Source organism: Aythya ferina (genome assembly GCF_964211825.1).
Source record: "Aythya ferina genome assembly, chromosome: 3".
In the NCBI taxonomy this organism is placed as follows: Eukaryota; Metazoa; Chordata; class Aves; order Anseriformes; family Anatidae; genus Aythya; species Aythya ferina.
Genome location: NC_140298.1, coordinates 66569012 through 66585866, shown reverse-complemented (window position 1 = coordinate 66585866; position 16855 = coordinate 66569012).

Sequence of the window (16855 nt, the reverse complement as noted above, 5' to 3'; positions counted from 1 at the left end):
GGCAGAGCAAAGATGACTTTCAGCTGGAGATGAGGCCTCCTCCCTCACTATCATCATTTGGGAATAACCTCCAGCTGAGTTACCTGCAACTGCAGGAGCCTCTGACACTAATGAAGTCTCAGCCCCCAATACTGATATTTTTTTTCTATTTTATTTTGGGATGTGGGGATAGTTGAGGTCCAAAGATGTCTATCTCCTTCACATTTAACATGACACCCAATGAAAGAGATCTAGTGGCTATAGCAGGCAGGCTCCCATTCACAAAGTTTGTAATAAGCAGATCGCTCAATCACAATGACGATTGGGTCAGTCTCTTAAAAGAGATGATAAAAAGGCTAGGTAGATTTGGTGATAAACTTTTACCAGTCTAAAAACAGGTTCCTAGGTTTGCTGATGTCTTTGAAGGCATCAGAATGGTTTCTAAAAGATGATCTTGAAGCTGAACATTTTCTGTGCTAGTAAGGTGAGAAACTTTAGGATTTGCTGCTGCTCTTTGGGGTTTCTCTATAGCATACAAATTCTGTCACGACTTTTACCTGCACAGCCATAAGTGAGAACTTGCCACATGGGTCATTCACCTTCTGAAACAATTTCTCAGCTCTGCAGACAATTTTGTATTCTACTGTATTCTGGTGACTGAGGAGGTGTGTTGAGGGAGAGGAAATTGTAGTGAGGAAGGTAATGATAAATAAAATACTCAGCATTCAGGTTAAACTTGTTTATAAGGCCGTAATTTGTATGGCTGTGATTACAAACATCTATGATTGAATTTCATGGGTACCAAAACATGTCTGGAATGACTCAGAGACGATACAAGTCATATAAATTACATGTAAATGTAGGCTAGAGTCCTTCCCTGCAGCCTGCTTGATGGTGCCCTTTGGGGCAGCCTTTCAGCACACACTATGCCACTTCACAAGCAAAAAGATGTTGAAGCAGAGAGAGTCATCTTGCAGCATTTCCGCTTGCAAATCTTGCTTTCCTTTTTCTGTTCAAATTAAAGTCAGAAAAAATACTGAATATGAATATATATATATATATATAGTATTTTTTCTGTCTTTATTTTTTTCTGTCATATATATATATATATATTTAGGGAAATGTGTTGTTTTATTGGGGCAGCTCTGGCTTGAATACCAGCCTCACACCATGTCCCTTATCTGATTCCCCGCTGGAAGGTGCCAGGGCCAGTTATTAATTGCACATCCCCACAGTTCTGCACTGGGGTTAAAAAGACAACTTAGGCGTCAATCACCCTGATTTTGATCTGGTATAACAATGCCCCGAATAAGGAAAGACCCAGCAAAGCCCTGGTTTAGCTGGTTTTTCATTCTCACTCTGAGTGTAATCTCTGTCGAACAGAAGTGCCATTTTTAACTGTAATCTAAGCCGTGTTGGCATCGAGGGTAGATCATGTCATCAGGCCACTGCAAACATAAGCAAACGAGTCCTTGTTAGGTAAGTAAATATTTTCTCTGTTTGACACATGAATGAAGCCAAACAGATATGAGTGATTGACGGACACCAGAGATGTCAGACCCCTTGGATGCCCCCCACTTGGCCTAGTTCAGTCAGCATTTTGCTCCATATGTATCCACAATATAATAATAATTATTTTTTTTTTGTTTATCCAAACCTTTAAATGAGAGAATGATGGTTTTAATTTAAAGTGCTGTTCCTTCCCCTCCTTTAACCTCTTCATCTTAAATGGGGTACAGACAACCAATGTAATGTGTGAGCCAAGTAAATCATGCCACCAGCTTTCAGCCGTGCAATTATATCATCTACTGCAGTTACACCACATTTCTTAAACACCTAGTGCTCCCTACACTGTACTTCATCCCTTAGCAGTCATATATGAGGAAGCAGAAACTAATTATTTTACAAAACTTCTTTGTGAAGGACTGGTGTAGAGTTTGTATCTTATTTGCCTTCCTTCTGCTTTTGCAGTTCACCCTCCTCCTGGTTGATCTGAGGTGTCTCCAGCAGAGACTCCTGCTCGCTCTGATGTACATCATCCTGGTCCTACAGGCTGCCATCTCACTAAGAGAGCTCCAACAATGAACATTTCAACCAAAAATGTTCCTGCTTTCTCTGCCTGGGAAGACTGAAAGAGGCCCCAAAGAGATCCAGAAGAAGCTGCAAAAAGAACCCTGATACCTTTCTTTAAGGGGTTGGCCATGTGGTACTCATATTGCTTTTAATTATGTATTGTGACTAGATGACAGATAAGAAATCATAGAAACATAGAGTGGTTTGGGTTGGAAGGGACCTTACAAACCATCTAAATACAACCCCCCTGCCACAGGCAGGGACACCACCCATCTGACCAGGTTGCTCAAAGCCCCATCCAACCTGGCCTTCAACACCTCCAGGGATGGAGCAGCCACAGCTTCTCTAGGCAACCTGTACTAGGGCCTCACCACCTTTTGAGTGAAGAGTTTTTTCTTTATATCTAGTCTAAACCTCCACTCTTTTAGTTTAAAGCCATTCCCCCTTGTCCTATCCCTACACTCCCTGGCAGAGTCCCTCCCCAGCTTTCCTGCAGGCCCCCTTAAGGCACTGGAAGGCCACTATAAGGTCCCCCCGGAGCCTTCTCTTCTCCAGGCTGAACAACCCCAAATCCCTCAGCCTCTCAGCCTGTTTTTATAGGAGAGGTGCTCCAGCCTTCTGATCGTCCTCATGGCCCTCCTCTGGACTTCCTCTAATATGTTCATGTCCTTTTTGTGCTGGGGGTCCCAGAGCTGAATGCAGGACTCCAGGTGGGGTCTCACAAGAGCAGAGCAGAGGGGGACCTCCCTTGCCCATGCAGCATTTGATGCAGCCCAGGATACATTTGGTTTTCTGAGCTGCAGGCACACATTGCCAACTCATGTTGAGCTTCTCATCAACCAACACCCCTGAGTCCTTCTCCTCAGGGCTGCTCTCAATCCATTCTCCACCTAGCTTGGGATTGCCCCAGCCCAGGTCCAGGGCCTTGCACTTGGCCTTGTTGAACCTAACGAGGTTTGCAAAGCCCCACCTCTCAGCCCTGTCCAGGTCCCTCTGGATGGCATCCCTTCCCTCCAGCATGTTGACCACACCACACAGCTTGGTGTTGTTGTCAGACTTGCTGAGGATGCACTCAATCCCACTGTCCATGTCAATGACAAAGTCAAACAGTGCTGGTCCCAGTACTGACCAAGGCCAGTAGTAGCTTACCAGGCTGTGTGCCTGCCCTACTGGGTCTGGCAGGGTGGCTGTGGTGGGTTTGGGCAGCACAGGACATCCCTTCACCAGGTTCCCCTGCCACTGCATGGGGCAGCTGCCTGCAGCCTTGGGCAGCACGGCCATCCATGGAAGAGAGGCCAGCCCTTAGTTTTCACCTCTGCACTGACCCCCTCCTTTATTCAACCTTTGGCACTTGCCTTTTTGGTGGCACATCTTTCCATTATTGGTTTGAAAGCAGGATGCACCTGTATTGTGTTGGCTGTGTGGCAGAAATTTAGCGATTTGTAGATTGATGATTGGCAAAAGTGGGAAAGAACTCAAGTGAACTCCAGAAATTCTTAAAAACGTATTGACTTTCTGATTTAAGATTGTTCAATGTCACCTCAGTCTTATATGCAGTGACAGAAAATACACCACACGCCCAAAATACTGTTGAATCAAACCAGCAGTTCCAATCCTACCCCTTTAGCAATGGCATGGGAAAATGAATAAGACTTTGCAATCCTAGCTGTGCCTAATCCAGTAAATTTTCAGACTGTCATGTTATATTAAGGAAAAATACAAGGTTAACCTCAGAGACTAATGCTATTATATCAAAGGTTTATATTGGTTATTATTTTTTTCATAAGAACGCAATAAAATTGTAGAGAAGTACTAATACAAGGAATTCTCCCATGGTTTTTAAATTACACAGTTGGTATACAGTCTGTTTATTTTAATTAATAAACATTATTTAAGTTAGAAATGATCTTTCAGCCAACAGCTGAGCATGAAGTGCTGGGGAAAGACAACCTACTAATTGGTAAATTCAGATGAGGCCTTTTATCTGAAACCGTGTTTTGCAGGTGCTTCACACAAAGCCACAGGAGGGCAGTAGATGACCTGAATATATTTTTTTTCCTTCTAGTTTTTATCTGTTCTTTAATCGTTTCGTTTCCCTTCCAGTGAGCTCCTATCTTGTCAAGAAATAAAAATTTGACGCTGATGCGAGAAAGGGGATTTGATTTTCATTTCCCTCTGCGGGTTTGGCACATTTTCTTCATATTCTTGTTAGTTCAGCTTATCATCAGTGTGTGGAGAGTATGTGATACCATCCCTTGTACTGCAAACAGGGCAAGAGGGGAGCCAGGGGGAAAACCTGTTTGTACAACTTCCATGTTTACACAACTTTCAAGGTCAGGACTTCTTCCCAAGAAAAATCTAATAGAGAGCCCACAAATGGTTTATTGGTTATCTGCAGGGTTCACAAGTTGTCCTAGGTGCACTCTGAATTCTTCCTCCTTTATTTAAAGACCTGACTCACATTCGGCACAGGTTTCAGTCAACAAACAGCTTAATAAAAACCATGGCTGTAGACCCTCCTGTGACTTGAAGATTTGCTAATGGGCTACTGCATCTTTTTGTTGCTTAAACTAGCAATGAGCAAAAGCTGCAATTATTATCAGAATTAAATATTACTGGTACAAACAAATGAAAATAGGTCTCCTCATGGTCACTCTTTGTGTACAGAGGGTCTCTGTGATGGACAGGAGACAACAACTAAAAATGTCAGGAGAGGCTCTCCTGACTGACCCTGTATCCCTACCAGACATAAAGAAGTTAGCAAATACTCAAGATCAGAGGAAGCCCAGTCTGGTAGTGAGCAGAAACAGCCACATCCTGGACAGACAAACACTCCTTAGAGACCAGATACGGGTTTTACAGTTCACAGCAGAAGCAATGTTTGAAATATTTGGAGCAAGTTAGTGAGAACAAAGGCTGTTTCTGTGGCACGCTGAGTACAGGGAGGAGAGTAGAGCATCCGCAGTGTGCCAAGGCAGTATGAAATATACGCCTGTGTCTCAATATGCCAGAGACTTCTGGGCTTTATTCCCAGAACTCCTACTGACTTGTATGACCTTGTGCTAGTCACCCACGCGCGCCATGCCTCAGTTTCCCTATCACAAAGTGTGGACTAAGCTAGCCTACATCCACATGGCTGTGAAGGAGCTGAATTTGTAATGTCTTGATGCTGGGGAGAGGGTCTGTGTTTGCATTTCTGTAGAAAGAACATCCTGTAGGAGCTGACAAAGTAGGAGCTCTGCAACTTGTACTGAACTAGTTTTGACTCTGTGTAACAGAGATCAGTACTGTACAGCTATAGTGGCCAGATGCATGCCAGTAGGTTATTGACCCATAATTTCAGCTGCCAGGTTGGCCGGTCACCAGCTCCTGATGCAATGTTCAGCGTGCCCGTGCTGACAGGAGAGGATGCTCAGATGGCACTGGAAAAGCAAAAGGAGCCTGACCCTTAACCGTGAAGGGCAGACGAGAAACCAGAGTGCCTGATGAAAATCTCTATTTGGCCAGCCTGATGCTTGCTGGGTCAGACTCCACATGCCCACTGTGAAAGGATTGGACTCACAGTGTACGTACATATGTGATTTATTTCTCAGCGGTTTTACACAGGTTTACAAGTCCGGATTATTTTGTAAGGGACTCCCAGCTCTGTCACTGATCTTGGGTTGTACAACATTTCTTTTAGCTGCAGGATTGGATTACACTATATGCAAAACTGCATGTACACTTACAGAAGCTGGCTTTCTCCATACTTGCTTTGCTTTCACAATTCACCTTCATCAAACCGATCCCCTAGGCTCACACCCGACAATGGTGTGTGTGCACAGACACACACACAGCCCACCAATAACTGCTTTTTGTGAAGGCAGGGAGAACATACATTTTGTTACATTCTTGTTGCCTTTTTGGTTTGTTTTCCTCAATATTTGGGGCAATATGTTTTTTGACAGAAACATCTCCCAGCAAAGTAGATCCTAAATGAATTTTGTAGCATAACAGCAGGGAATTCAAACATCATACCCGCAGAGATAGATGTTTACATAACCTTCTCTGAACAGCAAAAGCAGCATAGGGTCAGTAACCATTTCAATTGTTTCAAGTGCAGAATATTGCATACTGTCAGGCAGTTCCTTGTGACTTACCTAACTATCAAAAAGTAAAAGTAGACATTTTCACTTTTTTTTTTTTTTTTTTTTTTTTTTTTTTTTTTTTTTTAATTCTTTCAATAGCTGAGGTTTTCTCCAGGACACCAACAACCAATTCTAGAAACTCAGCTCCTTGTTGTGAGATCTTGGCAGCCCATTTGGCCTTCATGTTCTTTATTTATAAAGTAGGAACAATATGCTTTCATTATTTCTTCTTTAGGGGAAAAGTACACTGAAACTGTGATTTTCCCATGTTCTGAGATAGAGAGGGACATACTATTGCCTACACTAGGTTTGAATTCAGACTCATATGGTTTTCTTAAACAGAGTTTCCTACTTGATTTCTCTCAGAGACAAAGAGGGCCTAGAAGCACCACTGGGTCCAGCAGGGCAGTTTTGATGCTCCTCTGCACAACCTCCAAAACAGGGACAGGTATTGCAGCATTCAGCTTCATGGGTGAATGCTCCCACCACTGTGATGTGCCGTGCCTGCTCTGCTCTGCCCAGGACCCAGAAGTGTGTGTAGGAAACACATATTTCCTACCAAACAGATCAGCTTTATTATGAAGAGTTCGAGAGAGTTCTTGTCTCAGGATATGGACATCGCTTTCTGTCCTGACGAACTCATCAGGCTTGGGGAAGAGTGGCTTGAAAGCTGTGCAGAGGAAAAGGATCTGGGGGTGCTGATTGATGCTCTTCTGAACATGAGCTGGCAGTGTTCCCAGGCGGCCAAGAAGGCCAACAGCAAACTGACTTGTATCAGGAATAGTGTAACCAGCCGAACCAGGGAGGTGATCGTCCCCCTGTACTCAGCTCTGGTGAGGCCACACCTTGAGTACTGTGTTCAGCTTTGGGTCTCTCACTACAAGAAGGACATCGAGGCCTGGGAGCATGTCCAGAGAAGGGCTATGAAGCTGGTGAAGGGCCTGGAACACAAGTCCTGTGAGGAGCAGCTGAGGGAGCTGGTGTTGTTTAGTCTGGAGAAGAGGAGGCTCAGGGGAGACCTTATTGCTCTCTCCAGCTGCCTGAAAGGAAGTTGTGAGGAGCTGGGGGTCGGTCTCTTCTTGCAGATAACCAGTGATAGGACAAGAGGGAATGGCCTCAAGTTGTGCCAAGGGAAATTCAGGTTGGAAATGAGGAGACATTTCTTCTCAGAAAGAGCAGTCAGGCACTGGAACAGGTTGCCCAGGGAGGTGGTGGAGTCACTGACCCTGGGGCAGTTTAAGGAAAATTTGGATGTGGTGCTTAGGTTTAGTGGGTGACATTGGTAGTAGGGTGATGGTTGGACCAGTTGATCTTGAAGGTCTTTTCCAACCTTAATTATACTATGATTCTATGATCATACCCCCAAATTTGTATACTCGTCTTATGACACAGGACCTTGCCTGGAGAGTGGAAGAGGCTAAGTGGCCTGCTCATTAAGGGAGGATGGACACCACAGTGCTATGATGAGATTTAGGGCATTGTTCTGAACAGTGGAAGGCTTCATTTCAGCTCCATGCTCTCACTAAAACGCAGTCTCCCTCAGAGCAACACATCCCCATGAGTGCCTTCAGCACCAGGGCACAAAGCTCTCCCCATTATGAACACCCTTCATGGGAAGTATTTTGTGACAGTGATTCCCCCCCCAGTGATCTACTCTTTAGCAAAAATGACCAGAGTTGTTGCCTAATTCACTGGAAATGATGAAACATATTGATCTGGGTCAAGCTTAAGGAATATTTTGTTGTGAGAGCTTACTCTGTTGCCTGTAGGGCTGAAAGCCAAATGTTTCTCTCAGGCTAAGAACTGGAATTGAGTGGTGGAAGGGTAGAGAGGGATACGGGCTTACCAAAATCAGCTATATCTGCACTAAACAAGTTTTGAGAGAAGTCTGGTTTTGTTGCTGTTATTTTTAAGCCACTAAATAAACAAGAAATATTAATGACACCAGTAATCCCTCCTGGACATATGCCTGGTCATTAACTTCTCTTATTTTCCTAAGCAAAGGCAACAGCATCACATTGTGTTGATGTGTTTTCAAGAAAATATCACTAGCAAATAATCCTCTTAAGGAAGTGCAACTGGCTAGAGGCAATGCTTAGGGCTAAAAAACACAAAGTGGGCTCAAACCAAAACAACTGCTACCCTCCATACTACTCTGCTGCTGGGCCACCATCCGAATACTAATGCAAAGTGGTCTGGCTAGCCAAGTTCTGGCTCACAAAACAGAAGATTTTGACCCCTTTTGATAAGAAAAAAAACACAACTATGTTTGATCAGTGAAGTGTCAAATCTTATAAAGGGTAGAGGATAAATCAGGTAGCAGCTAATTACAGTGTCAAAACAGTAGATCAGGTTCAACTCTGCTGCATGCCAGTGGAATTCTGATTTGTTTAGCCAAATTTATACATTAATTTTACCTGCTACATCCAGTGTAGGTGGTGCTAGCTTGTTTCCAGTTGGCCTTCAGAGATTTTTCCAAATGTTACAGAAGCTGCTTGCTCTACGTAAGCACCATTTTAATTGAGCAAATTTAGAAGGCTGATGAAAGCTCTGTGCTTTGCAGTCTCATTGATTTTGCATCTAAAGAGGACTGTGAGGACTATTGTTGTGCAGAAATAGGTCCTGCTGACTGTTATGACTTTTTGAACAGTTGTGGATTCATTTCAAGAGCCTGATGATAAGCCTAGAGGTGAAAGTTGAAGAGAAACAGTAGAAGGGATAAGTTTTTCTTGAACTGATATTCCTAACCAAGCCCATTTCAACTGAAGATTGGTTTTAACCTTCCTGTTTTTAATTATTATTTTTTTAAATACGTTTTTAATCTTTTTTTTTTTTTTTTTTTTTTTTTTTCTTTGCTTATCGAACTACATCCTTCCTAAAATGCTCTTCACTCTCCTGAATCCTTCTCTTTTTGCCTTTCTCCTCAGGAAGATGGGTATGTAACATATAATTCTAGGAGAGGGGACAATTACCTCTGTAAGAGTAGTTTAAAAGTGCTTAAAAATTTTGTCTTATGATCTTCATAAACCTTTTTGCCATTGTTTTCACTCTGATTGAATACAGTGAATGTATTTTTCCACTTTTTTTCTTTCTTCCTCAGTGCAGGGGAACTAAAATATCCAGGAAGCATGTAAAATTATTTGGTTACAATTAGCCCTTCTTCAGACCATGGGACTCTCAGGGCTCAGATGGCTGTCCTTACACACAGCTGGGATGGTGTGCAGGAGATGTGGCTGGACTGGGTGCTAGGAGGGAGAATTGTCTGCAGGCACTCCACATTCTGTCTTTGGCATGAATGGCCTACATGAAGACTGACCTGAAACAGTGGCTACTACAAAAATGCTGGCTATCCAACAAAATAGGTGCCATGGGTGCTTGTTCGTCTTGCCTGACTAATGCTTAAGTTAGGAATGTGGTTGCTATAGCTTCTGTATACTCAGAGAGGCAAAAGGTCCCTCCATACGGCAATGCCCCATTGAAGACTTGGTACATGCATGCAGACGCTCCCAAAAGTATCAAGTTCATGGGGTGCGCTCAGAAAAAGTATTACACGGGCTGTTTGTACACAAGTGTGTTAAATCCAGCTGTCAAACCAGCTCATGGAGTACCTCAGGTATCTACAGTTAGCCTCATGCTCTGGGGTGTACTGGTTCTAGTATGAGTGTGGGACGTTCATTACAGGGTGTGTAGCTGCGTTGATGTAAGTGGTTCAGATAAAGTTGGGTACTACAGTAGCAAATTATAAGGAGAAAACAGCAATTAACCAGCAATTATCTTGAGTACTGAAAGAAAGAGAAAAAGCAGTGGTAATGTAATTAAGGACAGTATTATAAGACAAATGCACAAGACAGCTTTAGAGTCACATTAATTTTGTTATTTTCTAACTCCTGAACACTTATATTGCTGCCTCACTTATTAATCTAACAAATATATAAATGGTCTTTGAGGCCTGGCAGATGTCTCTTCCTCTTTCTCTATGCAGCTGGGGCAAAGGTTTTTGGCCTCTACTAATGGTCATGATAACATTTTAGAAAATGTCTGGGGTGGGCAGTATGGTGACACAAGGAGCAGGTGTTATGCAGGACCTCCTGGATGAGATACCTCTTGCAGTGCAGTAGGAGGGCAGCTGTTTGTGCACAGCCTTAGTCTGGCTGATGAAGCCCAATGGCAGGAGAATCCCAGTGGCAATGAACTGACTGGGTTGTATCATTGAATTTTTAAGGTGGAAGTAGATTTCCTTATTTATTTTTTTAGTTTTCTTTCTTTCTTTGTTTATCATAAAATTTTCACATCCCACCTAGCTTGTTTGCCTGCACTAGGTCTACATAGATTCTCTACCACAGCAGGATTTGAACTGAATTTTTCAGCCATGTATGGCCAACACTAAAGCTGGTGGGACTGACTATGAGCATTATGAGCTTATTTTCCTTGTCCATTCACAGAGAGAGAAACCAATCCTCATATATTAATAGACAATTATATGAGCTAATGATCAAATTCTCATACTCAAAATGTAATAGCTATACTCTTTATTTTCAGCTAGAACAAATTTGACACAGATCTGGGCCAAGCCAGTAATGATTGCCAGTTTCTGTTATACTCTTAAAAGTTGAATAATATATGTAGCACTTGCAGTGTTTTAGTGGCAATAAAGTAGTCAAAGAGCTGAACAAGCAGTATTGCATTTCACACTCATTTCTGTCACACTGGTGTTCACAACTGCTGTCCTCATCAGCTCTCTCTAGAAGGAAAGTAAGGTCTGAGAAGATAGTGGTGAGCTTTTAGCTCAAGCACACCTATGCACGTAATGTAGTTCTTCTTTTTGTACCAAATCATTAAATCACTAAGGTTGGAAAAGACCTCTAAGATCATCTGGTCCAATCATCCCCCTACCACCAATGTCACCCACTAAATCATGTCCCTTAGCACCACATCCAACCTTTCCTTGAACACCTCCAGGGACGGTGACTCCACCACCTCCTTGGGCAACTCGGTCCAATGCTCGGCTGCTCTTTCTGAGAAGAAATGTCTCCTAATTTCCAACCTGAACCTCCCCTGGTGCAGCTTGAGGCCATAACCGTAACAAGATTATGTCCATCTGCATCCAGTCATGTCAGTGTGCCTCTCATGCCTGCTCATGTTTTCCCTTCACCTCTTTACTGTGGGTTTTACGGGGTAATGGAGAAAACTTGGATTTTTTATATTTATTTTTTTTTGTCTACATGCAACTGTGAATACACGTACGTGAGCTGTTAGCTGTGAGCTGTTAGGCAGCTCATCTCTGGAAAAGCTACTGCTAAGGTTTGGGCCACTGCAATGCCAGATGCTGCAGACTCCTGCTGTGGTTAGTGTCTGTTTGAGTCCATTGCACTGTGACCACTTGGGGTGACTTTGTAATAGGGTTGCTGTAGGGGTCTTCTGGAAAGGGGACACAGCATTAAACAGAAGGACAACTGGATTAAGTATATCATTAAGTATATCCAACCTAATTCAGCCGCCTTAAAGTTAGATGTTTCTGTCAAGTCTGGTTCCCTTATGGCTCTTGGATTTCTTCACTGGAATGAGGTTGTGAGGGCTCCATTTGGAGTCCTATATATAGAGCAGATATCTCCAGAGAGCATTTCACATCATCCTCAGACAGATACCTACAACAGGTGGCAATGAATCACTGCTGGAGACTTCTGTTTCCTTCCATTGATAATTAAATATACATAAATCAACAAGGTCAGGCTTTGTTTTCTTCAGCTTTAGAAGTTAGGACAGATAGATCCTTTTGTCAATGTACTTGGTTCCCACATTTAATTCCTTCTTTCAAAATCTTGGTCTTTCCTTGTCACATAATTACATCCTGTCTTCTGACATTGTCTTGGCAGCACTTTTTCTGTCATGGAGATGGGTCAGGGATATTATTTTATTGTTAAGATCTTTGGGGCCAAACATAATTGCACACTTTTCTCTTGTATGTCTGTAGTTAAATTCAATTTACACTCTGGAATAGCCAGAGTTAAGACATGCCATTATGAATATCTTAATGCAATGACTGTGTTGTCCACAGTTATAAAACTAAAAAGAGAAATTCCACCTGCTGCATTGGGCTTACCATATTGTCTTATTTACATCAGCAGGTCATGCTTCTCTCTCTCTTTACCTTTATGAGAATGCTAGAATTTATTCTCTGTTGCATTACTTTAACAGCAAAAGAAAGTGGTCTTAAAATGTATTTTTGGTCTTTGTGGTTACAGAAACAAAATGACTGACATAATGGACTACTAGTTTTAAGTATATGTTGTACTGGGAGAAGAATGGCAAAAATAGCTTCTCAAAGCAAGGTTCAAGGTGCTAGTACCATGAAGTATGGGAATAACCAAGCATCACTGACCCAGGCTGTAAACTTTTCCTTGTTTGCATGTAAATTTTCAGAATGTAGAGGAAGAGATATCAGCTACTCTATTTTTATGCCAAGAAAAAATAGAGGAGCATTGACTTGGAACCTCAAGCATAGAACAGAGTTTGTATGGGAAGTACAGGGGGCTCACATAAAACTGAGACCAATGGGAAAATGTTTGATAACCTGGAAGATCAGACTATGCCAAAAACTAGAGGTTGACAGCCAGGTTTTGAAAAGAGGATTTAAAAAATAAATTAATTAATAGATTGTGACATGAGAAGTGAAGGTTTTTGTTGTTAGTGAATACAAGGTAGCTTAAATTATTCCTTTTAATACAGTTCATTGGAGGGAATAATTTAAGCTATTCATAAATATTGTTGTTCAGCACTAAGGAAAGAATTGTGATAGTCTAACAGCTTAGTGAAAGTGGCTGATCAATATGGGGCTATAGGTCTGAATGGGGCTGAATACTGAGCATGTTAAAGCCGTATCTGACACGTCATGAAGACATAAATGATGAAATTTGACATCATCCAGGATTCTGGTCTAAGTCCTGCTTCCTTTGTCTCAAAAAGAAGTATGAAAACACAAGCTGGCATCCAGGTAGCAAAGGTGGTTGTAAAAATAAAAGGTCCTTACACCTGAGTTATGGCTGAAATAACAGAGGTTGCTTGGTTTGGAAAGATGATAAGGAAGTGGAAACATATTGGTAGAACAGAAAAAAACGAAGGTGGAGGAAGTAAATAGATCACATGTTCTTTCTGTCAATGGCAGATGAAATGTATATCTAAATTAAGAGGCTCTGTAACTACATAAAATCCAAAGAAATGCGTTTTTAACACATAAAAAAAAAAAAAAAAGCAACTTGTGAAACTCATGGTGGCTAGCTATCATAGAGCTCCAGGTAGTTAGCAGGATTAAGAGTGGATTCGACATTTACTACTAGGGCAATTATAGATAGCTAAGAAGTGTACAGACATATTAGATAGGGTGAAAAATGCAAAAGGATTATAAAACTTTTTGCTTAAGAGAATATAGAAACCATTTGAGATTCAGCAGGCTCTTCCAAGGACAGGTTTCTTCTCAGCTGTCTGTATGAAGACTTCTTGACCTTTCTTCAACGTATCTGCTGCTGAACAATCATACTTTGATTAGAACATTTTCAAACTTAGTTTATTTGGCTATTGGAATTTTATCATGGAGATTTGGTGAAATTTGTTCAAAGCCAGTGAATGTGGCAATTAGGCAATGTGGCACTAAGGACTAAAATAGAGACAATAGTGTCATAAAAAGTATATTGCTTGTAAGCCTGGTCAGGAGCTCCCTTTTTTAGGGGAGGGAGAAGTGTTTGACCAACTACACATCTAAGAAAATCTAAGGGATGGAAAGAAAAGGGCAGGAAATATGATGCTGCCAAAAAAGGGAAGAGGACTCACTTTTTGGGTAAAGTGTGGTCTGGAAGAGGTCTAAAAGCGGGACTCAGGAAACTTCCCTTTTGCTTGATTCCTGCTCTGCTCAGGGAACAGGACATTCTATACATGCCTGTAAATAAAGAGGATTCAAAGAGGTTTCTGACTGCATCACATATTTTAACTACTAATTGCCAGAACGTAGGCTAATTGATCTGGACAAAGAAGTAACCTCTGCTCTGTTCTGTTCTGCTCTTTTCTGTCACAGTAACACTAACTTCAGTGTGCCTATACTAAGCTTTTCCTATGCTACTTTAGGCAGTGTATATTTTCCACATACATATATGTATTTATTTAACTTTGTATTCTTCTCTTCCAGGGGCAGAGAACTGTGGAGGCATCTGTTGTAGGGTCTTTAGATTTTTTAAGAGACTTTTCTGATAGTGTTGATGAGGATGGTGAAACAGGCTCTGCATGTGGAGCAGAGGAGAATTAGCAAAGTCTCATCACTCCTGTGAGAGTTCATTCTGCTGCCACAGCCTGGCCCATGAGAATATTTCTGCAAAGATGAACTTTATCTAATAATAAAAAGTCCACTGACCTGCTCTCATGTCACAATTCCTATAGCATGAATAATTGCACCCTCTTGTATAATTGGCAACACTAAGAGTGCTAAGTGAAATAATTAAGAAAGAATCAGATTTCACAGGCACACCATGCTCTTACTTTGAGGATTTTATTCGTAACTCTTTCCCTCTTCTGGATAGTCACCACTCGGCTTTGCTTCTGCTGGGAGATGTGGGCAAGCATCTGCCTTGGCAGCCCTTGCCAGTCTGATTCTGGCAGGGTGTCAGCAAAGCCCTCAGGATAATGAATGACATCTTCAGCATATCTGGCCTTCAGCCTCACAGCAAACATGAGGTGAGATTTGAGCTGGAGGCATGAAGTTTTGCACCAGGTGCCTCTGGTGTCTGCAACTGGGGTTTTCCAGGGCTGGAGGGAGCAGTGCACTCCTAAGCACTGTGGAGACAAATCATTTTGTAACTGCAAGGTTCATGTCCCACAGATTAATGAAGATTGATCCTCCCCTCCCAGATCTCTAAAAAAACAAGAGTAACACATTTACGGGAGAGCAGCCATTCAAAGCCATCTGAGTGTAAGCATGTAGCTCTGAGTGGGTCATGCGGAGTTGGTGGGAGCGTGCCATCTTTGCTGGGCCAGTTTATAACCAACAGAGAAAATCCCTGACCATCTGGCAGAATGCAGCTGGCACCTGTGTTGGTTTAAGATCTTTTAGCTGGTTGCAGGGCAAGGGAGATTGCCACAGAGCAGTGTGCGTGGTTCACAGGCAACCCCAGGGAAAAACTCCAATGATGTGCTTGTTCCAGCTCTGACTACGACTGAGCCTCGCAGATAACATGGAATTATTATTTGACAACTACCCTTTTCCTTAAAAGATGAAAGGAAAGGAAAGGAAAGGAAAGGAAAGGAAAGGAAAGGAAAGGAAAGGAAAGGAAAGGAAAGGAAAGGAAAGGAAAGGAAAGGAAAGGAAAGGAAAGGAAAGGAAAGGAAAGGAAAGGAAAGGAAAGGAAGATGAGAAGAAATTTCACAAAAAGACAGGAAATATGAACTGCTGAGAAGCAACTTAGAACAAGGTAAGTGTATGCAGCTTCTTGGGTCACATGTTGGGGTGGAAATCTGGCATGTTGAATCATATGATGAATGTGATGTTCATGGGATCATGCAAGAAGTATGTCCCTAAATACGCTGTGTGGCAGGGCAGGGGAGCAGGACCCTGCAGGAGACACGCTCCTCACATCATCTCATGGGTGCCAGCTCTCCCCAGTGCCCATGCGTGACTTGGGATGGGGACTGCTTGTGGTGCAGCATCGGTGCCTCCACCTGCAAGGTGCTGCAGTGAAGTTGATGTCAGGGGACACCATCTGAATAGGTCTTGCAGGAAATACCTGGCACTTCTCCACTCCTGTGGGTGACAGAAAAAATGATGCGAGAAAATCTTGAGGTTAGCAAGGTTAGTACCATCCTATCATAATCTTGGGAAACACACTGGGGACAGAAGGAAGATAGGGAAAGTGGCCAGGGAATAGCTGACCTTCTCAAGACCCTGCAGTGTCATAGTTTTGTTATCTTTGCTGCTTTACAGTTGACCTCTGACTATCTGATGTCATTTGAGAAAGGCTGTGGAATGAATGACCTTTCAGGTCCAGTTTCTATTGTTGTCACTTTTTTCTTGTGTGGGTCTCTGAAACATGTGCATTTCTCACAGACAGTACCCATTTCTCCTATACCACTTCCCTAACTCACCAGATAACCCCACAGCCCCGTTCCTCACTGCAGCCACCATGTTACACCAGAGTTCAACTTCACATGTTGGCATGCACCAGTTGCTCTGCTTATGCCTCACCATGTGCCAGCAGTGGGCTGGGATTCACTTTCACAGGCTTTGGAAAAGAAGTGTGGAGATAGGGTCAACAGTGAGAATGGACAAAGGTACATGGGAATGCTGGGTGGTAGAACAGATCTGAAACAGGGACTAACGTCACGGTGCTTTGCAGATTATTAAACTGCAGCTATAAGTAATCCATGCACCTCCTCAGTGCATCTACTGGGAACATACTGCAAAGTAGGTCCCAGCCCCTCTTCATTATGTCTGCTATTCCTGCAACCCTGTCTAAATACAGATGTCTTTTTCCCTTGTGATCGTTAATTTCCATATATCAACATAAACAACAATAAAGATTAAGAAAAAAAAAGTTTCTAGTCAGCTAAAATATAAGGGGAGAGGGAATTAATATAAAGAGGAGGCATGAAGGCATCGCATCAGGCTGCCTACAGGGAACAGAGGAAATAAACACCAC